This window comes from Canis aureus, chromosome 3 (assembly GCF_053574225.1).
Source record: "Canis aureus isolate CA01 chromosome 3, VMU_Caureus_v.1.0, whole genome shotgun sequence".
In the NCBI taxonomy this organism is placed as follows: domain Eukaryota; kingdom Metazoa; phylum Chordata; class Mammalia; order Carnivora; family Canidae; genus Canis; species Canis aureus.
The window spans coordinates 52,487,765-52,503,511 of NC_135613.1; the positions used below are offsets into that span (position 1 = coordinate 52,487,765).

The 15,747-nt window shown below is 41.8% G+C and overlaps 2 long non-coding RNA genes across 8 annotated transcripts in view; one reads left to right on the forward strand and one right to left on the reverse strand.

Moving 5' to 3' along the window:
- The window catches only part of LOC144310902 (uncharacterized), a 38,004-nt gene extending 30,462 nt beyond the window's left edge, over positions 1 to 7,542 (reverse strand). For 3 of the 4 annotated variants that reach the window (XR_013376565.1, XR_013376563.1, XR_013376566.1), the window contains exon 1: positions 7,301 to 7,542. This is a non-coding gene — a long non-coding RNA (uncharacterized LOC144310902). Of the gene's footprint in view, positions 1 to 6,153; positions 6,355 to 7,300 lie in introns of those variants that run through there. The other variant, XR_013376564.1, reaches the window with a different exon arrangement.
- Positions 7,543 to 7,545: 3 nt separating this feature from the next.
- On the forward strand, positions 7,546 to 12,717 carry LOC144310901 (uncharacterized). 4 transcript variants are annotated; one of them, XR_013376560.1, is made up of 4 exons: positions 7,546 to 7,632; positions 9,435 to 9,546; positions 10,660 to 11,194; positions 11,740 to 12,717. It is a non-coding gene; the product is annotated as an uncharacterized LOC144310901 (long non-coding RNA). The 4 variants fall into 4 exon arrangements; XR_013376562.1 differs by lacking the exon at positions 7,546 to 7,632 and adding an exon at positions 7,830 to 8,945; XR_013376559.1 differs by lacking the exon at positions 10,660 to 11,194.
- The last annotated feature ends 3,030 nt before the right edge of the window (positions 12,718 to 15,747 follow it).

Here is a 15,747-nt window from a genome sequence, read left to right on the forward strand (position 1 = left end):
CAGAGCAGTGACTGCTGGATCATGTGATATTGATGTTTTTAATTTTTTTGAGGACCCTCCATCCTGCCTTCCACAGTGGCTGCACCAGTGTGCATTCCCATCAACAGCTCCCACTTTTTCTCCACATCCTTGCCAACACGTGTTCTTTCTTGTCTTCTTGGTACTAGCCATTCTAACAAGTGCGAGGTGACGTGTCATCGTGCTTCCAATTGGCAATTTCCTGAGGATTAATGATATTGGGCATCTTTTCATTGTGTTACAACATCTAACTGATACTAATTACTGAAGACAACTGTCATGAAAGAAAAGGCCTGTCACCTAATCACCCTAACAAAATCCGTATTTTGTTATCTTTAACCTTTCAATCTTTCTAATTCCCTTCCATAATATTGCACACACATTTCAGTATTTTGCTTTCTGCTTGAGGGATATGGACGTGTGAGCGTGGGAAGAATTTATCCCTTGATTTCTCTTCTAAGCTCAGGGAGTTCAGGGCTCACTTGAGAGATCTTCCAGCTTTTCATTGTTTGGTTCCCCCCTAGACTCTTTGTCCCTGGTGGAGATTATTCAGCTGCTGACACACCTCGGTCTAACTTGCCTAAGAAAGAGCAAAGATAAGGAAGGCTTTAATCCATTTGCTCAGATTCTCTGAGTGGGCTCTGGATAGGGCTGTTTGGAAACCTACTTCTGATATCGTTGTCAAAGGTGTCAGCTGTCCAGAAAACTGCCAAGAGGAAAATAACACAGAGATTAGCTACGTACAGATGGCCACCATGAATCCTCAAGGACAGAGGTGAGGTGAGGGCAAGCAGTGCCTCGGTGCCAGGCCTGACCCAGAAATTTTGCTCTTGTCATTTCTCTTTAGTGGCTTCTCACCACAGAGGCAGGGGGGAGACGACTGGCTCCATCCTGAGACCAGACTCAGAGCTTTAAACGCCTTTGACTTCTTTCTCATAATCGAGATAAATCTCATGTTTTGTTCTAATGAATGAATGGAAACGGGAAGCAATGCATATTTTGGGAGCTTTGCACTCTAAGCACGAAAGAGATATTGCACCACGTGGCATCCTTAGAACAAGCAGAGAGACTCCCCAAGGTCAAGACTTTGAAGGTGATACATGAGTTTTGATATTTACGATCCCATTTCCGGGACCTTGCAGTTTGTATTTCTGTTTTCCTGGAATGTTGTTCTCTCACATCTTGGCAGCCTCCCTCTCTCATTCCATTCGTGTCTCTGCTGAAGTGTCACTCCACACAAGATCTTCCTGATTTCTGTATCTAAAACAGCCTCCTGCTGCCCTGAAACTCCTCGTTCTTTGCTACCCGAGGTAGCAGCACGGCCTCAGGGGACAAGTGCCAATCAATTTTTAATTGCTTATAACTTCAAAATTGAAGGAATATAACAGATTTTCCTGTTAGTTAACTGTGCTGCTCGATGGGACTATAAATTGGACGTTAGCTGTTCAAAATTTAGCATCTGAACTGATGTATACCCTAAGTGTAACATACATTTGACTTTCAAACAACCCTTAATGACTTTTGAAGGTTTAGTATGAAAAAAAGAGTAATGTAAGAAATCTCACATATTTGAGATATATAATAAAGACAAATGCCATGTGATTTCACTTAATATGTGGAATCTAAAACAAACAAAACAAACAAACAAACAAACAAAAACAACAATGTTGTGCCCAAGATTGCGAATTCAAGAAACCACCAAGGAGCTGACACCGATTCAAGCGCACGAGGGTTTATTTGCAAGCTCGAGCTTGGGTCCAAGTGTACCTGACACAGCGGAGCAGGGACTTGGACCCCGAAGTGGGTTACAGCTGGGTTTTTTTATAGGCTGGTCTAGGGGATTTTCAGAAGGGATGGAGGAATTTCTCAAGTTCTGTTTACATTTTGATATGGGGCTTTCAAGGGCATTGAGCTCTGTTCTCATTCTAATACGGGACTTTCTACCACGGGCGTGGGTTCTGTTGTCTTTCTGATATGGGATTACCTGCCGAGGACATTGAGGACATTCTGCAGTTTTCCCCATAAAGTTCAGCTTTTATTCACAGGGGCCTAAGATGGCTGTAGTTGTGCTAATGCTAAACTTGAGGTGGAATGGCCTTGATTTTTCTTGGCCTCCACAAACAACCCACAAATTAACAAGCAAAACAAAACAGAAACACTCATAAATACAGAGAGCAAACTGATGATGGCCAGAAGGGAGGCCGTGGGTGGGGGGGGGGGTACGGATGACATAGGTGATGGGGAGGAGGATGTATAAATTTTCAGTTAGAAAAGCAGTAAGTAAAAAAAAAAAAAGAAAAAAAAAGAAAAGCAGTAAGTTACAGAGATGCACAGCATTGAGAATAGAACCGATGAAATTCTAAAGATTTTATCGATTTATTTGAGAGAGGTGTGGGGGAGGGGCAGAGGGAAAGGAAGAGAGAGAAAATCCCCAGAAGACTCCCCAGTGAGCATGGAGCCCGACTCTGGGCTAATCTCATGACTCCAATATGACTTGAGCCAAAATCGAGAGTTGGAGGCTAAACAGACTGAACCACGTAGGTGCCCCTGGCCAATTATATTTTAATAACCATGTACAAAGACTCTGGTAATGTAATGTATATAACATATATAAATGTATATAATGTATATAAAGGTCCAATCACCATATTCTATACCTGACACTAATATCATACTGTATGGCAATTATGTTCCAATAAAAAAAAAAACAGTAAACATAAAACATGGGGAAACAATTACTTTAAGAAGTATTCTGAAGGCCATTTTGAATTTTCAGGCTAACCTGAATAAATAATTAGAAAATGAAAAAAAAAAAAACACCCCCAAACTCCGTTTATATTCATTACATGTTGATCATATCTTGGATATATTTGGTTTTATAAAATATATTATTACAATTAATTTCACTGCTTTATTTTTACTTTTTTTAAAAAAGATTTTATTTATTCATGAGAGACACAGAGAGAGAGGCAGAAAGACAGGCAGAGGGAAAAGCAGGCTCCCTGGGAGGCCTATGAAGGACTTGGTCCCGGGACCCCAGGATCAAGACCTGAGCCGAAGGCAGACGTTCAACCACTGGGCCACCCAAGTACCCCTCTTTTTACTTTATAATCATGACTGCTAGGAATGAAAAGCGTCTACTGGACAGCATTGCTTTAAACCTTTGCCTTGTTACTACCTGACATTACAAATTTTAATGAATTCTGTATCAGACAACATCAATATTTTGTATCATTTGTTTATTATCTGCTTCCTTTTATAGAAGGCTTACTAGGGTGTTATATTTTCTTAAGTACTAATATTGGAATGCCTTCTTGAGACTGACCTAGAAAACCTATTATACCTTCTTGGATCTCCAATGGAGGAAAATACACTGGATTTGGACCCAAGTAGTAAGCAAATAGTGATGGTAGCTAAGCCTAAGTGTGGGTGGAGTGATAAGCAATAGAAAGTTCAGAATGAATCAGAAGATTCCTTGAATGTTTTGTCCAAATCTTTCATTTTATGTTTGGAGATCTGAGGTTGAGTGCTTTTTTTAGGACCCAACCCATGCAAAGATGCTCCCTTCTGAAATATAGAAGCATAATGAGATTATTTGGTAGACTGTTAACTAAGAGGAGTTTCTCCTAAAGAAACAAAACGAAACAAAAGAAAAAAACAATAGCAGGGGCTCACAGTAACCCAAAGTCAAGGACAGCCAAGGGTACACACTTGCCCATACATTTCATAGAAAGAGAATGTTCTGGCCTTGTTTTACCTATTGTGTCATACATACCATGTAAAAATATATTTGGAATAACTCAGCTAAAAGTGAAAAAGAAGATATGATAAATAATGGAGACCATTCTGAAGAGTGGCTGGAGAGAGGCTACTGTATGGTGATTCACTTGCTCAGTGTTCACCATGATCCACTGCACAGCAGGAAATGCCACAGTGTCTTTGGTATGAGCTGAGAGTTAGGGATTTAGAACATTCCATACCATGATTTCATCCCATCCATTTATTCTGTAGTTATAATTTTGAGTGCCTTCCATGGGCAAGGCATTGTTCTATCGGCTGAGACTATTGCAGAGAAAAAGCAGGGTCCCTGCTTTTGCAGAAAGCATGTAAAGTGACCACTTCTGCGGGGCACAAGCCAAGGTGAACATAGGAGGCAAGAGGAGAGAAGGTGACAAGTGTCTTTTCAGCACTGGGGCCCTGGGTTCTGCTCCTTCCAGAAACAGGCTCCACCCAGCCTTCCCTACACTTGCTTCTGTGAGCCTCTGAGGCTCAGAGCTGGGGGTTTGTCACTTGCCCATAAAAGAGTGTACTTCATACACGAGGAAGCTACCACCTGTTTTGTACGTTTACTGAGAGGGTTAAATAAAATAATGAATGCGAAGTAACAGGCATAAAATAGCATACGACAGGCTCTCAGGAAATGATAGTGAAGACGAGCCTGAGAACTCAAAAAAATCTGGGGGTTTTCCCAATCCTTCTCAAGCTGAAGACCTAAATGACACAAGGCTCTGAGCAGAAAACCTGGCCAGTGCTAAGCATTTCAGAAGAACCTGTGCTGATCTGGGTGGCAAGAGAGCCTCGTTTCTCCAACCAAACATGCTGAGTAAGTGTGAATCTTTCACCTGAAGTCAGTCAGGTTCATGAGGAACAGGTGCCACATGCATAGGCCTCCTGCGCCCTCCTCGTAAAACGTGTCTCAGAAGTGTGGCTTGTGCAATTTTTTTCCCTGAGAAGAGAATATTTCTTTTTTACCCTTGCAAGATCGTTTGCCAAACCCATACTATGGAGTAGATGAAAGAGGCATTGCTCTTTGCTGCCGGGGCAGCCTCCTAGCTTACCCTGGCCCCAGATCTCTGGGGAGATCTCCCTGGAGCACTGAGACCACTCAGAAAATATTTGGAACACACTGTTGTAGGAGATGAAGGAGAAAAAGAAGGGTACAGAGGCTTTAGCTTGAATTAACTGTTGAATTAATGTCGGAGGGCCTGAGTGCAAGGTGAGGCATTGGGGAAACCTGCAGTGATAGAGCAGCACATTGGCCCTTGAACCTGACCTGTTATGAACTCTCGGACACTGAGCCAGGGCACGGGGGGTCAGAGCCTCCTGGGAGGCCTGAAGCAGGTTTATTAATGGGATAAACAGGAGTGCAGGTTAGAAACTGAGCCTTATTACACCTAAATGGCAAAAGGTAGTCTGTTATACATGTCTCTTGCTTTTCTCTTTTTACTTCCAAAAACGACATGCAAGTTTCAGTATTACCTTACAATTTATAAAGCCCACACTCGTGCACTATCTTTTGCATTGGCCGATTTGTATATACTAACTTTCCGTGGCACTGGATCATTTATACTTCACATGAAATTTAATTCATTCTACTTCTAAATAATTATATTTCCCTTAAATAATACACTACATGATTTTTAATGCCTGAAGAAAAGCCAAACTTGTGTTTCTGCTATGCTATTTTCTCTCTCTCTTTAAGAAATAAAACCTTTGGGTTATGGGAAATTTCAAATATATACAAAAGTTGAGAGAATGGTATGATGAATACTCATATACCTGTCATGCATTTCCAACAATTTACTCATGGCCAACTTATTTCATTTCTATTCCCACTTCCAGTCCTCTAGATTATTTTGGAGCAAATACATACATACATAATACACACATACATATATATGAACATATGTTCATATATGTGTATATATCAGTTCATCCCTGTTTACAGATGATTCTTGTTATTTGTGGTAGTTATGCTCCTTAAAGTCTTGTGAACATTGAAATAACAAATCCTGAATTGTTGCTTTTGAGCAAATACAGGGTTATGTTCCTGTGAGCCTCTGGTCACAAGATTTTTGTCAATCGATTAATACATAACCCCCTCCCCACCTTTTTAAATGTGTGTGTCTGTTTAAGGACACCTTATTTAATAAATAGTCGATTCATTAACATTGGGCTTATGGCCAATAACAGCATAATTCATGCCTGGATGGAGCTTCGATCTAATGCTTATTTTTCCCATAAGGCACATCATAGCTTAGGAACACCATGCCAGCACTTCAGTCCCATGCTTGGGGGCCATTTTAAACAATAAAGTCACCAGCAAAAGGCACAAAAATGCTAAACACACAGAACTATGCAGTGAAAAGGATATTGATTTACATAATGAGAGCTGAAACAAGAAGACAGAGTGTCACTTGTTGAATCCCGGTGGGCCATGCATTTTTGGGTGATTCCAACTTCACCACTCTCCTGTCCTCAGATGTCTGCGGAAGCCCCTTGAGTAATGATTTGGAGGATACCAATAGCTTTTAGCTAGTAGGCAAATTCCCAAAGCTGGAATCCATGAATAATGAGGATCAAATGGATAGAAAACAGGAACACTTTCAAAAAGCATCACCAAAGTCCATGTCTCATTATTATATCTAAAAAAAAAAAAAAAAAAAAAAACCACACACACACACACACACACACACACACCAACTAACAGTCCTTACTTGCAATCATTAAATATCCAATATGCATGCACATTTCCCTGTCACATAATTTGTTTTTCACATAGAATTATTTGAATCTCCTTTCAAAGATTTTGTCAATGCCGGAATGCCTGGGTGGCTCAGTCGATTAAGCATGTCTGACTTCAGCCCAGGTCATGAGCTCAGAGTCCTGGGACGGCGCCCTGGGTCGGGCTCCACACTTAGTGGGGAGTCTGTTTCTCTTGTTTCTCCCTCTGCCCCTCCCTTGCTCCTGCTCTCTCTCCCTTCCTCTCAAATAAATATATAAACTCTTAAAAAAAAAAAAAAAGGTTGTGTCAATGCCGTCAGCTGGCCTCAACTTTCCCATTTGTTCCAGCAACATTCAGACACTCCCTTAGAGATTGGTCCATGGAAGCTTTGAGCCAGGGAACTTGACAGGGGCTCATCTCAAGGGTGTTTTCCATTAACCGCTCAGGTGGGGGCTGCATGGCATTTGTTAAATTGTGGGCAAGCTCTATCTAATGTCTCCTGGTCTGCACTACATTTAACAGAAATTTCTCAGAATTGTCTGCATGTGGATCCTGCCCTTCCCAATTTCTCAGAGCCAATGCAGACTTTTTGCTAATTTTTCTTTATGGGAGAATGACAATTCTATGGACATTTGGAAAGAAAAGGGGATTGAAAACATATGCTTAACCAGTCATCCTAAACTGAAAAGACTTAGCTTTAAAAGATTTCTGGTACCCTTTGTTTTACAACCGGTAAAATAGGCTTATATATTTAAAACACACAAAAGAAGCACCCACCATTTCGAGGACTATGCAGTTCCTTGATTTTGAGATGCAACCGAGAATACATTCATTTAAATTTTTTTTTCCTATGGAGATTCCTTGAGCATCTATCAAGGACTTTTCTACTGGGCTCCTTATTAGGTGCCAGAAGTATAAAAAGTGAATAGGCAAAGGCCTGCCCTCATGCTTCTCACTGCCTACGTAGCAGGAGAGTTACACAGATGGTTTATGAGGCACAGTGGGATCCATGCTGAGCCAACAATGGGCACAGAGCATCCAGGCACAGAGGATTCTGGGAGCAGAGGAAAGTGATTCTTTCTACCTGTTTGGAAAGCTTCGTGAAGAAGGTAAATGAATGGAAGGAACAAGATGTGCTTGGCAACTACTGGGCAATCTGGTGCTTCTGGGTCATAAAGACATGAGCCTGAATTAAGGGCTGATGTGGCCATCATGAACATCCATCATATGAAGACTTTGGTCTTTATCCCTCATGTGGTGGAATTCCAGGGATATTCTTTTTTTAAGATTTTATTTATTTATTCACAAGAGACACAGAGAGAAGCAGAGACACAGGCAGAGGGAGAAGCAGCCTCCGTGCAGGGAGCCCGATGTGGGACTCGATCCCAGGACTCCAGGGTCACGCCCTGACCTAAAGGCAGACACTCAACCATTGAGCCACCCAGGCGTCCCCCAGGGATACTCTTAAATAGTATTGTGGCATGATTAGGAGTTTGGTGAAATAAGGAACAGCAATCAAGTGAGTCATTCTGGAATGACAGAGTATGGAAAAAACGAGATTCAAATGATTTCCAAACTGAAACCAAAATTGAAAGTGTTTCAGATATGAGGCTAACAGTACATACAATGGAAGAAATCTCATTTGGTTTTTTTTGTTGTTGTTGTTCTTTTTTTGGATCAAGATTAAAAAGAGAGCACAAATGATTTTCATTCAACTTTGATCTTAAGTGTAACTTATCTGGTGCTTTCAGACAGAAAAGGAAACAAGTCTCCCAGATTCCTAGTTTGATTCCCAGGGGCCTCCTGGCTATATAGGTAGTGGGATCACAAATCCTCTCAATGGTGTGGATCTTTTCCTTATGGTTCAAGATCTGCATTTTCTTCCGGGTCAGTGAAAGCAAGCGATTCCATCATCCCCTCACCACTGCCTACTTTTTTCTCTTGGCTTCTGGAACATCCAGCATGTAGGAAAGAGACCATGTTACCTCTCCCTACTTTGTTCTCAATAAGGTGTCATATCTAAATGTTTAGATTTCTGATATTCATTGCAGGAAGAAGGATGTTTTTCTCTTTAAATTTAGATGTGCTGCTCAATCCCCAAAGTGATGGGCACAACAGACTTCATTATTGTTATTATTACTATTATCAAGAATTTTGGACATACTGGCAATGCTTTTCAGACACCCGGCTTTCCCCTAATAATCTAGAATCAGCCTAGGACCAGTTTAGAATCTCTGGGTCTTTATGAGTAATGGAGAAAGATCACTGCTAGGAACAGAACACTTGTCAGAGGCCTAGAAAGTTCTCCATTGAAGACATCTCCTGGGCACACCTTCACCTGTCTATAACCACACGTTCCTTGGTCACACCTGTCTTCATCAGCCTCCCCAACAAACCAGTGTACACACCTAAGGCTGACTTGGTTTGTACTTAATAACTGTGGCTCTCTTGAGGGCATCAGAGGACTTTCCTGTCTACTTCCATTTGTAGGCTCACTAACTGTTGACATTTTCCGAGGCATCAGAACCACATCTATCAGAGTTGGGAAGGGATCTTTGAGACTGTCTGGTCTGTAAGTGCTTACATTTTATTGTAGCACCAAAATCTTTCCTTCCAAAGTATCAAAATCTTAAGACAGCTCATTACTTGATGAAAAATGATGAAAGTGGAACTCTATTTGAGCAGTGGTAGGAAATCTTGACCTACCCCTTTTCCCTCAAGACTCCATAAGGCAACTCCACTAAAATCCTTAGCCTCTGCAGAGCCTAGCTAGAAAACCAATGGCTAATTGAACTCTCTCCTTTCATAACAAATGAAACTAAGGGTCAGACACATAAAGTCATTTACCCAAGGTTACACTTTGAAAAAAGTCAGTATTCTAATTCTGGTCTGATTTATCCCATTTCCCTAGATCCTCCCATGAGGCCAAGCATGCTGCCCACCTTCCACAATAAGAGCCTTGTCTCCAGTGGCTTCTAGTAAGGCAGAAGCATGGATGTTCATGTTGATGGTCTATTTGCTTGGTAATAAGTCTCTTTGTATTATTTTTTTCCTTTTCTTAAGAAATACAACTCACTCATAAGGTACAAGTTTGTTCTTTGCAGCATCTTTTCACCCAAAGCAATGAAGTCTGGCCCAGGAGCACATATTCGTCAGCATGATGTTAGCTTTCTACTTGTATGTCTTTTGGTGAATTTCCTCCTCAAACCCTAACTAGTGTTGATGAGTTTTATGAATGTTTCGCTCCCTGTGACATGGTTGACTCATTCACTGAATCATACTCTACAGCGTGTGTTTACATAGTTTATTTTCCAAGCCAGGACATTTTTTAGAGTCAAGGGGAACAATTACTTCCTATTAATTAATTACTAACCTGGGACAGCAAATGGAAGCTGAAACTGCCCTGAACAAACCAGGGTGGGCAGGGTACACAAGCTCTGGGATGAAGCTGAAGAGGCTTCTGTTGGATAGAGCAATATGATTTCACATGGAAACCACAGGAAAGCTTATGGAGAAGTGAGACCACCAGGACTAATTAAAGACAAGGAGTTGATGAACTGCAACCAGAATGATGATCCTGGAGGCTGGCTGATTGGAACCTGGAGCCCATGGGAACAGGTCAGGGTGGCACTGAGAGTGAGAAGAAAGGGAAAAGCACAGGGTGTAGAGCAGAAGTGGCTGTAAGAAGAAAATCTGGTTACTGAGTTCTCTCTAACTGTCTATGCAGATTAGTTCGTGGCAGACTTTCCAGCAGGATGAGCACAAAATTCCCAGGACAATGGTGAGACAAGCCTTATGCTAATCTTAGGGGACATATCCGTACTTTCCTGACAAGGATGAGCCCTGGGGTGTTTGATGGAAGAAAAAGATGTTGGTCTTGCCTCAGCATATGACACCAGTTCTAGAAAGGACAACTGCTCACATTCCTGGCTGGACTTAATTTCAAGTCCTCTCTCTTTTTTAGTGATATAACCTCCATATAACCTCCAAGTAGGTGATGTCAGGACCCAGAAAGACAATTCGGGATTATGGTTCTTATCGAACACAAATTCACCCTGAATTCTGTAGATTTTTATAATATTGGTAATGGAGGCTAATATCTAATATTCATTGACTCTTCTCTATGTGCTTTACAGGCTTCTCATGGTTGGCCCTTGGGAGTTGAGAATGGCCAATGACCCTATTGCCTGGAATTCTTCTGGTTTTAGTAGTAAAAGTTCCACTTCTGGAAAACTCCTCAATCTTGGGCAAACCAGAACTAGAATTTTCACTCTAGTTAGAATATTCCAATGAAGCTGTCTCATTGGGCGTTTTACAGATGACCTAACTGAAGCTCAGAGAAATTCAGTCATTTCTGCAATACCACAAGTCTGGTGACATGAGCAGGAAAGATTGGAGTCCATCTCTGTGTGACCTCAAAGCCAGTGCCCCAACCACCACACTCTCGGTCCTGTTGTCATGAGTATGAGACCAAGAGCATTTATACTAATGATGAGCCTCGTACCCGGGACCTTCCTAATTATTGGCGACAGCTTAAATGATGTTTCAATATGATGTGCAGCAGATGGAACCCTGGAGCTGAAAGGACCCCTGTGGGCATTTAGTCAATTCTATTCATTTCACACCTGAGCTTCAGAGGCGAGGAAGGCATTACTCAAAGTCACGCAACAGGTGAATGATAGAGCTAGGACTTCAAGTCTTCTGAATCCCAGGCAGGTTCTCTCTTCCACGAAGTAATGCAATGCAATGTCATGCTTTTCAACTAAGCAGACTTGAAATTAGATGTTTAGCATGGATGGTTTGCCAGTAACTGGGGGAGTTGTGAGTAAATTCAGCATTGCATAATATGGTGCTTTATAATGGTGACATAGCAAAGTGGCTTTATAATGGTGACATGTAAATTGCTTCTCTTCTCTTCTCTTCTCTTCTCTTCTCTTCTCTTCTCTTCTCTTCTCTTCTCTTCTCTTCTTTCTCCTCTCCTCTCCTCTCCTCCTCTCCTCTCCTCTCCTCTCCTCTCCTCTCCTCTCCTCTCCTCTCCTCTCCTCTTCTCTTTCTCTTCTCTTCTCTTCTCTTCTCTTCTCTTCTCTTCTCTTCTCTTCTCTTCTCTTCTCTTCTCTTCTCTTCTCTTCTCCTCTCCTCTCCTCTCCTCTCCTCTCCTCTCCTCTTCTCCTCTCTTCTCTCTTTCTTTTCTTTTAAGTTGCTACTTATCTGTAAAGGCTCACTCATCGTGTGCAGGCAGCCTAGAATTGAACCCATGCCGAATGCATCTGTGGCTGACAGTTTTCTCCTGCAGTGCTAGGTGGAAAAGGCAACACAATTTTTCTCCATCCGGAGGATGTTATAGGAAAACTCAACTTGCAAAAGTGTGATGTGAACCAACAGCATCAGTGTCACCTGGAAGTATAAAATCACACACCCCATCTCAGATCTTCTGAATCAGAATCTGTATTTTTACCAATATCTTCCGGACTATCTGTGTGCACTCTGTAGTTGAGAAGCACTGCTCAAAGGGCGGCCAAAGAAGAATCGGTCTACTATTAATAGGCTTTTGACAAATAGCTTTGCCCTCCTCGTAATGGGTTTGTAGGAACGGGATGCGCAATCTCTGTACATTCAGTCAAATCTTCTGGCTGTTTTGGGGCAGCTTGGCTCTGTGGGAGCATGACAAGAAAATAAAGACAGATGAATGCTGGATGGGGACATGTCCATCTCTGTAGAGTATGTTTCCTGGAATTTTGATTTCTACTTGTGGATTTCTTCTCCCTACAGACTGGAAAAAATTTTTGCTAGCCCCAGTTGATATCTCCTTTGGGCTGAAACTGTGTTGAACAAGAATGAAACAATAAAAGGACATGCGGTGGCCCCCTGGGATGCTGTAGAATCAAATTTGACCAGAGTTGGGAGACATCACTTCAAATGTCTTCTCCCATTAGAGTCCCATTCCTCTTTCGGTGTCATCATCCTTTCATGAGGACACGGTTGGGTGACGATGGATTTCCGCATTGCTTCCAGACTGGATTTTACAACTCGCTTAAGGATTGTTGACTTCTTGGCCAAAGCTCCTTATTTCCCTTCCTTTCTGCCAAGAGACCAAAGCTTTCTGCTTTCCTATAATCTCCTACATATGAATTTTTTGTTCTTGATGGAGTTACTAAGCTGAATAAACTGCCATTTAAGTCAAATATCAACATAAATGATTATTTCATGTTATAAGTATTCTTTTTAAAAAAGCAAGACAATCTTATTCCAGGTTCCCAGAAGGATTTGAATATATGTTTACTTATCTCATGTTGCCCAAATGTTTCTGGGCCTCACCAGCCTGGGGCCGGTAAGAGGGTTACATTTATATCCGTGCCCAAATGATAATACTTTGAGCTCAAGCAAGAGTAAATCCCCCTCTCCCGTTCATCCGTTACTTTCAGGTGGTCCCAAAGGGGTTCCTCCCAGGTGTACACAAACCAGGTAGCCAGCTGTGGCTTCCATGTAGCCTCTTCTGTCTCAGCTTGTCCTGTTGCAAAGCTAATTCCTAAACCCATCTTCCCTTCTAACTAAACAAAAGCATTCCGGCATATTCATGAAATAAAAAAAAATCTGGGGAATGTGTAATAACTAGACTATCTGAACTTCAATGCACATAATGCCAAATGCAAAGTACCACCCTCAGCTACACTTTGGTCAACCCTTGATTATGTTGATGATAAAGGGGAAGGGGCAGTGGCTTTGCTTTTATCCTTTTCAAATCTACACGTATTCTTGAAGCAACTTTGGCTATGCATTTGGCAAGAACTTAGGCTTGCTCTTCCGTGCTGCCCATAGAATTACAATTCTAGGGGGCCTGCAATAGATCAAACACCTGGATTGTTCTGAAAAGGGGGGAACACGATGGCTTTTAGTGGCCCACAGAAGCTTAGCACAATATATGACATAGCGTGCGTACTAATATTTGCTGGATGAATAATGAAATCCATGCACGCAGTATCTCTATATCCAGGCCACTCCTAGGACTCCAGGAATTAGACAGGGGAAGCCTGGAACTAATGGGTATGCAGAAGAAGGGAAGGGAAAATGGTGGCACCATTTTTCTTATTTTGATGCTACATTCCCGTAACAATTTAGAGGTTGGAATTACAAACATAATACTTATTTTTATTCCTCTTATGCTGCTTCCCTATTTTGTACGTTATTCTTTTCATTCTTATCAATGCCTATAGTTTAAGAGTGGGCTAGAAATTGCGATGCATCTAAAAATTCGTGTTTTCATATCTCTGATTCCCTATGGAAAGCCTCCGCTTGGACACCTCCACTCAGTCCCTCAAGCTCAAAGCCAATACAGGCAACCTTATCCTTGCCTTTGCCATCTTCATTAGGAGCAGCCAACCAATCTTCAGAAACCACTGGCTGTTTTCTAAATCTCTCTCAAACCTATTTGCTTCTTTCCAATCCCTTTAACCTGCGCTCTGTCATCAGGGCTCCCTATGGGTGTGCCTTTGCAAAGCGTGTATGAAACAACCTGTGTGCACATTATTTGAATGAGCACCTATTTAGAAGATGCCCCTCATGTCTGTGCTGAGCTTGGCATGTACAGGTCTCCCCAGCAGCTGTGATCATCACCGATCCCTTCTGTCCATCAGCCAGAGCAATGCTCCAGGAAGAGAAATCTTACCATCCTCCTCCTGCTGCTCAAAACACAATGTAGTGTGAGTCTGCTTGAGTAACAGAACAAAGGACCGCAGACTGAGTGGCTTTCTCTGACCATTCTGGGGGGCTGGAAGCCCCGAGATCAAGGTTCCGCAGGGTTGGTTTCTTCGGGGACTCGCTCCTCAGCTAGAAGATGCCATCTTCGCTCGGGGTCTTCATGTGGTCTTCCGGCTGTGTGTCCTCATCTGCTCGCACAGGGACACCAGTCCTGTTGCATCAGGGCCCTCCCTAGTGTCTTTTTCACTTAATTACTTCTCTAAGTACCTTATCTCCAAATATAGTTACAGGCAATTGGAACTTCAGCATACGGATTTTGGGAGGAGAGGACCACAATTCACCCACTGAGATGACTGAGATAAAGTCCAACCTCCTTAATATGACTTTCAAGGCCCTTCATGATTTTAAGGCCTTGAATATCTGCTCCTTCCCCACAGCTCTCACTCCTCCCAGTGAGAATGCTTTCTGCACTATTTTATAATTATCAATTGACTTGTCGGTAACTCTCAGCAGGCATAAGGCACTGTGTTTGTGAGGAAGGTTCTGGAAAACCATCAAATCTCTCAGGCTCACAAAAATGAATTCTGAAATATGACAGGAGAGTGGGAGCCCTGGGAGTGGGGTTGTGGTGGTGGAGGAGGTGACGTAGGCAGATTTGTCTCCAGGGCTTCTGAAGCCACTTTTGCCTGCTACTGTTTAATCTCCATGAATTTAAAAGTTACTGGGAAGTCGATTATAATGTGGTATTTACATTCTTAGAAACCCAAATTCCAGCTTGGAAAGCATCCAGCGAATTCATTTCTGGGTAAGACAAGCCCACGAAAAGATTGCAGTATGTGGGCACATGTCCAAAATATTACAATAAGTATCAGTTGTATGTGCATTCAAATGGTAAGCTCTTTATTCCAAATATGGAAGTGCTGTGATTATGGGATGAACGTAATATAGGCAAAATGGTTGTTTATATTTTGTCTTCCGTTTTCCAACGGCAGCGCTGAAGTTGAGCGATTTTGTATTTTTTTTCTTGTCAGCTGGCTGTCGTTTTCTCTGAAAATTGTATTTTAAATAACCAGCCCTGTGGAAAGTATTTCATGGCGTGAAACTGTTCTCTCTCTCTCCCTCTTTTTTATCTATATGGAGACTCTCATCTTTATCCTTCTGTCTTGAATGGTCTGAACTGAACAGAGACAAGATATGCTGGATCATAATAAGTGTAAAGGAATAAATATTTACTTGAATTTATTGCTAGAAGAAAGGGACAAAGGTTCTGTGGCCTCAAGGTATCAAGGAGCAGGCACATGGCTGGGAAACCTCTGATTCCAACTTGTAAGACTGGAGATTTGAGAATTGCAGCTTCCCATGCCCACCTTCAGGGATGTTTTTAAACCATAATTACTTTTCTCTTACAGGTAACATGTATTTGTTCTTATTATTCAAATAGGAAGCAAACAAATCACGGACTTTTAAAACATTTAAAATAGGAGCATGCCATATTTTAATTTGTTTTTTCCTATTATTACTCTATGTTC